Genomic DNA, 7,216 nt, shown 5'->3' with positions numbered 1-7,216 from the left:
CCCTTTAAGGACAGACCTGTTCCTGTGTATCTGTACTCCAAATACTGGCCCCATAAAGAGGAACTGTAGTGCCTGGGAGTTAGCTGCAAGGCAAACTCCTCCTGAGAAGTGTGTCGGGACTATAAAGGCCCACACTTACAGTTCCCTCCACACTTCCCTCCTGTCTGCAGGCTGCATCTCTTGCTGGCCCTTTGATTACAATGCCTTCTGATCAACCAGGCAGCCCAGAGCTGGGCATTTCCACCAACGGACCTTAGCAGGCTAGTTTCTGGCCCATTGCCTCCCCCCATGGCTCACTGTCTCTCCCCCAAGCTACCTGTGCCTGAACCCATGATATTACTTTCCTCCTGTACTCCAAGGAGTATAGAGTCCTTTCCTGGCTGGGTGTTGATCTAGGGAGTAGTACCCTCATTTCCCTCTAGTTCAGCCAAGATGAAAGGAAAGGTATTCAGTAATGAGCTGTGAGCAAGCCTGATTTACAAAAGCCTGAGGAGACTGCTGCACTGTATCCTGGGAAGGGTAAAGGGAGAAGCCTATAGGAAAATAGAGAGTGGAGGACATGTCCTGGGAGAATGGCAACCAGCCTTTGTCCCAGGCCTAGAACTTGTAACAGGTAGTTCCCCCAGCTCCACTCAAAGTCACCAAGAGAGGTTGTGTGGATATCTTCATAACCACTGGGTGAAGGGCTTTGTGTTTTCTGTGCTGGGAAGTTATGGAAGGAATAATTGTTTTGTCTGGACAAGGCCAGGGTGTGAAGTCCAGCAGGGCCTGCACTGAGGAGAGAAAACTGCAGCCTAGGGAGAGCCAAAGCAGTATCATGCATGTTTGGATTTTGTTTGCTCTAGAAGAAGGAGGTTTGTTTGCTTCAGGATTAAGCCTAAGCACCCCAACAGACGACTCACTGGAGCACCAGCTGTTTGAGAGCAAGGGGGCCTGAGAAAGAGATGAGCAAGTCTAGCTGAGGTAAGCTACTGTTTCTGTGGTGTTGTAAATACAAAGATGTGCAGTGTTTTGAATGCAGAAATGTTTTGGCATAAGGTTTTTTTCACTTCCCCTTTGTTCTGAGAAGCCAGAGGCTTGCAGATATGATAGTATCACTTCACTACCTTCTAATCTAGGGCATTTTATCTGTCACAGTCCTGCTGCCGGTGTGGGCACTCTGTTTGTGGGCTTCAGTCAACCCAGTGTTGGGAAACCCATGGAGTTACATCATGGCTGTTTGCCCTTGTATCTATGAAGTGATGCATTGCTAAGATTCTGGCAAGTCAGGCTTGAAAAGAAAATATTTGGTTAAATTCTGATCTCAGTTGTACACGTGCAACTCCCAAGGCACTATGTCTGAACTCTTGTCCAGCAAGTTTGATAAGGAGGTGCTGCATGCTGGCAAATAATATAGATGTTACGCTAGAGAGTGGATGAACAACTGTTTCTACTTTTGTAGTGCTCTGCTTGCAGCAGAATCAACTGGTTTTGCTTCATCATTAAAAAGAACAACAAAACCCCCAAATATTTCCTTACTAGTCAGTTAATAACAACAACTACACTGTTCCAAAAGTATTAGTGAAAAAGTGATTCCTTTGGCATATAACATTGTTTTTGGATTTGGGGAAGGCTTAGTTTACAGATTGGCTCTTTTTTGTTTTGTTCCAAGCACAGAAAATGCTTTCGAGTAATGCTTTTGCTTGAATTTCTTGTTGCTTGTATCTTGTGCTGGGTCCTGTTCTGTTTTGTTTTGTTCCCAGCACAAAAAACCCTAGGGACTGGTATTTTAGCTTGATTTCTTTCTTAGTGTACTTCAGTTCTAGATGTATCTGTCTTTCAGAAAAGAAAAAAAAATTGTAGTGATTAGTTAATTTGCCTGAAAATTCAGCAAAATCGGAGCTATTTTACAAAATTAACAAGGAAATTCAAGTCAGTTTTGTGGCTCACTGGATAGCGTACCACCATGAGGTGATTATGACCTTAGAGCTCTAAAATTTAAAAAACTAATTTTGTGTAGAAAGGTGCACAATGATTATTTCTGTCTTGGTGCAGGTGCCAAAGATTTGGGAGAAAGTGATTCTGTCCTCAACAGCAACCTAGTGTAGAGGGCTGAGCACACAGAGGTAAGATTGATCTTCTTTGTCCATGATTGCCCTTTAATATTTTGAATTTTTACAACCCTCAGTCTCCTAATTCCAGGTCTATAACTAACGTGCTAGCTCACTGACATGGAGTTTTAACTTTTCTGTTTTCCCGTCCCGTAAGACAACAAAATATTGGCATTAAGAGAATGGATTATAATAAAGGCATTTGAATTTTATTATAGCACGGTGCATGTTCCAGGAAAATCATCAACAAGAATTTCCCATTACTAATTGCATTTTGAATGAGGCCCAAATATTGTTATAGTGAATTCTCATTTCTTATGTATTTTTTCACTTTTGATCAGTGTATATAGTAGTTTATAGAACAAATCTATAAAACAGCGTCCCTTCTCTCTGAATTTTTAATTTTAATTTAGACAAATGTGAATAGTAATGATAGATAGGGGGAAGATGGGCTGTTAATGTTGGTCAAGGACAAAAAAACCCACTTATTTGGCTGTTTGAATTTTAGAGCCAAAAGGGGTGGGTGAGTGCGTGTGAACTTTTGTAGGATATAGTAGTTGATTCTTATTGCAGTGCTCATACGGAGCTGGAGTGGCAATGGACAAAGGAGTTAGGAACGCTCATGAGAGCTTATGGAGATATGGAAGACATCAGATGGGATAAGCTTGAAGGAGAATGAACGGATAGAGGAAGGAGGCAAGAAAAATAAGGAAAATGTATAGGTAGCTTGATTAAATTTCACTGACAGCAGAGAGTTAGTGAACTGAAAGAAATGGGAGTTCACAGATGGATCTATCAGAGCCAGTGGCAATATAGAAAAAAGTATAATCCCTATATATCTATAACATAATTCTGCAACATGATAAAAATCCATTAGGAACAGCTGCTTTATTATATCATGCATATATATTGTGTCTAGCTAAGGGGACAGATGCTTGTGCAGCAAAACGCTTGGAACAACTCTGCTTGTCTAGAAAGCACAAGGCTATTACTTGTTTGATTGTTGTTTGAGTCATCAGTTGAAGCCAAATCCCTGGTAGGTAGTAAGTTTGGCCTATAATCAATGTAAATTAAATGTAATCTATTGTGACTGACATTTTAAAAGATTGGCATCAGTCTACAGGCTTGACTACTGCATTTAAGGTGGTAACATTCTTTCTGTTGTTTTCACTCAGTCCTGTATAAGATAGAGTGAGTCAGATCATTGTTGTATAGATTTTGGCAGGGACAGATGCACAGATGGTGTAAATTGGCATAGCTCCATTGTAGGCAATGGACTTATGACAGTTTACACCAGATGCTTAGGTATTTAATGATAGCAGCTATATCAGGTTTATGAGGATCACTTCATGTTCATGAGAAAATGGAGGATGATTCTAGCCAAAAGTCAACATGTCACTTTTGTGTAACATCCGATGGATTTTTTTTGTCTTTGTCATTCTCTAAGAAGTGACTGTGTAAACTACTTACCCTGGCAATGTAACATGACATGAGATATAAGTGCTCAACTAAACTGGTTCAAAATGTTATGTACAAATTTTCCTTATGTGTTGCATAACCAATGGAAAAATAAAACCCTTCTTTTTTTGTAACAGGAAGTTAAAGATACACCATTAATAAATTATCCCTCTGCTTTATTATCCAGAAAAACTCACATATGCAGCTGATGCACATTTATTTAGCTGTCACTTTTATAAGTTCTAGTATCGTATCTATATACGTCTGTCATTCAGTGTAGAACAAAAGGAATGAAAATCTCAAAGGAAAACAATTTACCCCAAGTCAGTCTATGTATCTATAGCATTATCTCTACAGCAAGCATGTACACATTTACAGCTGTGTGTTTATACTGGGGCCAGGGACAGAAGTTACACACAAACTGGTTTAAGTGATCAGAAACTGGTTTAAACCTGTAACAGAACAGAAGTTCAGTGCACATAAACTGCTTTCAAAGTGGTCAAAACTGGTTTAAGATAAACCTGGCTGAATGTAGTATCAGACTTAACTGATTTAGGTCAAACTGATTAATGGAACTTCTGTCCCAGATCCCTTCCTGGTTCAAGTTCACTCGCAATCCTCCAGCATCCCAGGATGCTTTGTAGACCTGGGCTGGGCTGGGCTGGGCTGTCTGCTCCAGTGAAGTAGGGTTAGCCCCACCCCTTTGCTTCCTAGGCAGAGCACTATCTTTGTTCCTGCTGGCTGTAGGAAGGGGGTGGGGATGGGAACCCAGCTCGGGACTGCAGCTGGGTCTGCCTGGAGCAGCTGCTCACAGGCTTTCCCCCTACTTGCCGCTGTCCCCACCCTGGGGCAGGGGCATGGCCAGGCCCTAGGCAGGCACGCTGAGGCAGAGGAAAAGGAGGGGATTTAAATCCTTCTTTCTCCCCTTTCCCACCAGCCAGGTTTAAACCCCATCTACTACAGTCATGGATCCTCAGGCAGCTGGAGTCTGCCTGGCAGGGGTGCAGCAGCCCCTGCCAGGCTTTCCCCCCACTCACAGCTCAAGCGGAGGGGGTGGGGGCATGGATTAAACCCCTCTCCCTCCTCTCCACCTCAGTGTGCCGGCCCAGGGCCAGTGTCTGGCTATGCCCCTGCCTCTGCTGCTTGAGTGGAAGTGGGGTAAAAGCCTGCCAGGGGCTGCTGTGCTCCTGCCAGGCAGACCTCGGCTGGGGTCCCACACTGGTGGGAGAGGGGAGGGAGGCTTTAAACCCTCCTCCTGCACTTCCACCTCAGCTTGCCACAGGGTTTGAATTATGGGGAAGCTTGGTGGGGGGGGGGGAGGCTGAGCCCCTGTCAGGTAGACCCCAGCTGGGTCCCATGCAAGCATGGGGGGAATGTGGGTAATGAGTGAGGGGCAGCAGTAGGGCTGTGGGGTTGTGGTTGGGGAATGACAGGCACCCACAGGGTTGGAGAGCTCTGGCTTGGGAGTGAGGGGCCTGGACCTGCATTCTGGTGAGTGAAGGGGGCCCTGCTGGTGACCCTGCCCCCCCCACAGCACCCTGCCCCCCCAGCCCTGCCAGAAGGGGCCCCCAGCTGCTATGACTATGGGGCCAGCAGGGCGGCCCCCGACCCGGGCCTACCACTCGTGGGAGCTGGCTGCTGCTGTGGCGGTGTGGAGCTTGAAGCCCGGCTCCCCCTCCCCTGCAGGCAGCATGCCTGGAGCAGAGCCTGTGGGGGTGCTGGATGCGGGCTGCCAACTGTGGACTTAGGCTCCCCGCCCTGCTCCCTTCCCCCTGGTGCTTCTGCAGTTGGTGGGACCCAGTATGGCAGGGCAGAGCAGGGCTGGGCAGGGAAGTTCATTGCTGCTGCTGGCAGCAGTGAGGGGCACAATTTTGTGCTGCCACCCCCACTGCTGCTGAGTGGGAAGGGGGCACCTTGCCAGGGGAGCATGGGACTCGCAACAGCAGCAACGGGCTTCCCCAGCTGGTCCCACTCTGCCCTGACACACTGGGTCCCATCTGCTGGGCTGCAGAGGCCCCAGGGGGAGGGCAGCAGGGCAGGGAGCCCGAGCCTGCAGTGGGCAACTTGCCCCTGCTTCCAACCCGTGCACAGATCTCGTGCCTCTCCTGCCCCCCCGCCCCTTGGATGAGCCACCCACGTTCCCATTCTGCTCCCCATTGGGGCCCCGTGGCCAAGCATTCCAGCCCTGAGCCCCACGCGTTGCCCGGCTGGGCAGCATTCCCAGCCCCAGCCATGCCCAATTCCCTCCTTCCCAGCTATATGGGACCTCAATCCCCCTCTCATAGTTTCATAGTTGGTAGGGTCAGAAGGGGCCTAAGCACGTCATCAAGTCCGATCGCCTGCCATGAGCAGGAAAGAATGCTGGGGTCAAATGGTCCTGGCTAGGTGATTGTCTAGCCTCCTTTTGAAGATCTCCAGGGTAGGGGTGATCTCCTTTTGAAGATCTCTAGGGTAGCACCACTTCCCTCTCCTCCACGAGACTTACCTGCGGAAGCTGCTCTCCAGGCTGCCTGGTGGCCATGTGCATGTACATGCAAATGGCGCCTCCTGCCTGACTGCCTTCCTCCTGCTCTGCCAGCCTGCAGAGAGCTCTTTGCAAAAATGGAAAATCCACATTTTTTCATTAAAATGAGAAATCCACGTTTTTCTCAGTTAAAAGGGAAAATCTGTGGGGGGTTTCTATTTTTCCATGGGAAATGGTCCATGCTGATGAGGCTCTGGTGCTGAGGCTGGCATCAACAATTGGTAGACTCAGCTGAAGTATTAGTTCACAAGACTGAGTGGAATCAGTTCAAGACTGTGGTGCAGTCCTGGAGCTGGGACTGACAATCGGTGAGCTGTGTGTGTTAGAGATCATAGTGAACATTACTATGTGACTTCTCAGAACATGTCTTAACTCTAATACTATGCAGATTTAGCATGTACTAAGTGTCCCATGAAACAAGGACTGTGAAATGGACCCCTGTGGTTCTGCTGCTATGGCTCCATCTTTATTTCTACTGTGGCTGCATGATCCCATTTGGAACAATGGTTAGGCATGAAGACCTATCACTCTTTGTGAGAGGAAGCAAAGGTGATCCATGAACTGGTCTCCTTGACACAGGGTTAAGAATTAAGAGTCCATCCTTGTATGAAAGCATCATTGTGCAGATTGGATCTGTGCCGTCTTCACCTGACTCTGCATGCCAGGATCAGGTGCTTGAACTAGCATGCAGGGCCAGGACTCCCCACAGGTTTGGAAATCTGGCAGAAGGGGGTGGTGCCACTCCTGCTTTAAATTATTAAGAAAATCCATGTTTCCATTACTTAAGTAAAAGTAACCTTTAGTTACAAGAAAGATTGTATATCTTGTTTAGGACTTTTAGAAGAGTATCTGAAAGAGCTCATGGAGAAAGACTTTCTTACATCCTTGGCTTTTTCTTTGTAACATTTATTTTTCTCATTTATTTTCCTGTCATTTCTTTTGGCTGTAGTTAATAAATTTGTTTCACAACTGTTGTTCCCCTCATATTTCTTTCACTGTAATTGCGTTATATGTTTTCCACCTTTATACAACATAATGTAAGTGCTGGGCACTAAAGTGCATGTTGTTACTTTAAAAACCCTACTTGGGTGACAAGAATTAATTAGAATTCTAAATTATCAAGCAAGTCGTCTATTTTACAGTG

General features: G+C 46.3%; 1 long non-coding RNA gene across 1 annotated transcript in view; it reads left to right on the top strand.

Moving 5' to 3' along the window:
* Positions 1-849: 849 nt before the first annotated feature.
* LOC102370014 overlaps positions 850-7,216 on the top strand; it is a 73,952-nt gene continuing 67,585 nt past the window's right edge. The window contains exons 1-2 of the long non-coding RNA XR_324882.3: positions 850-963; positions 2,035-2,105. This is a non-coding gene — a long non-coding RNA (uncharacterized LOC102370014). The remainder of the gene's footprint in view (positions 964-2,034; positions 2,106-7,216) is intronic.

This window comes from Alligator sinensis, unplaced genomic scaffold (assembly GCF_000455745.1).
Source record: "Alligator sinensis unplaced genomic scaffold, ASM45574v1 scaffold1178_1, whole genome shotgun sequence".
NCBI lineage: Eukaryota > Metazoa > Chordata > Crocodylia > Alligatoridae > Alligator > Alligator sinensis.
Note: the sequence above shows the minus strand (reverse complement) of the source record. Positions and strands in the feature narration are given on the sequence as shown.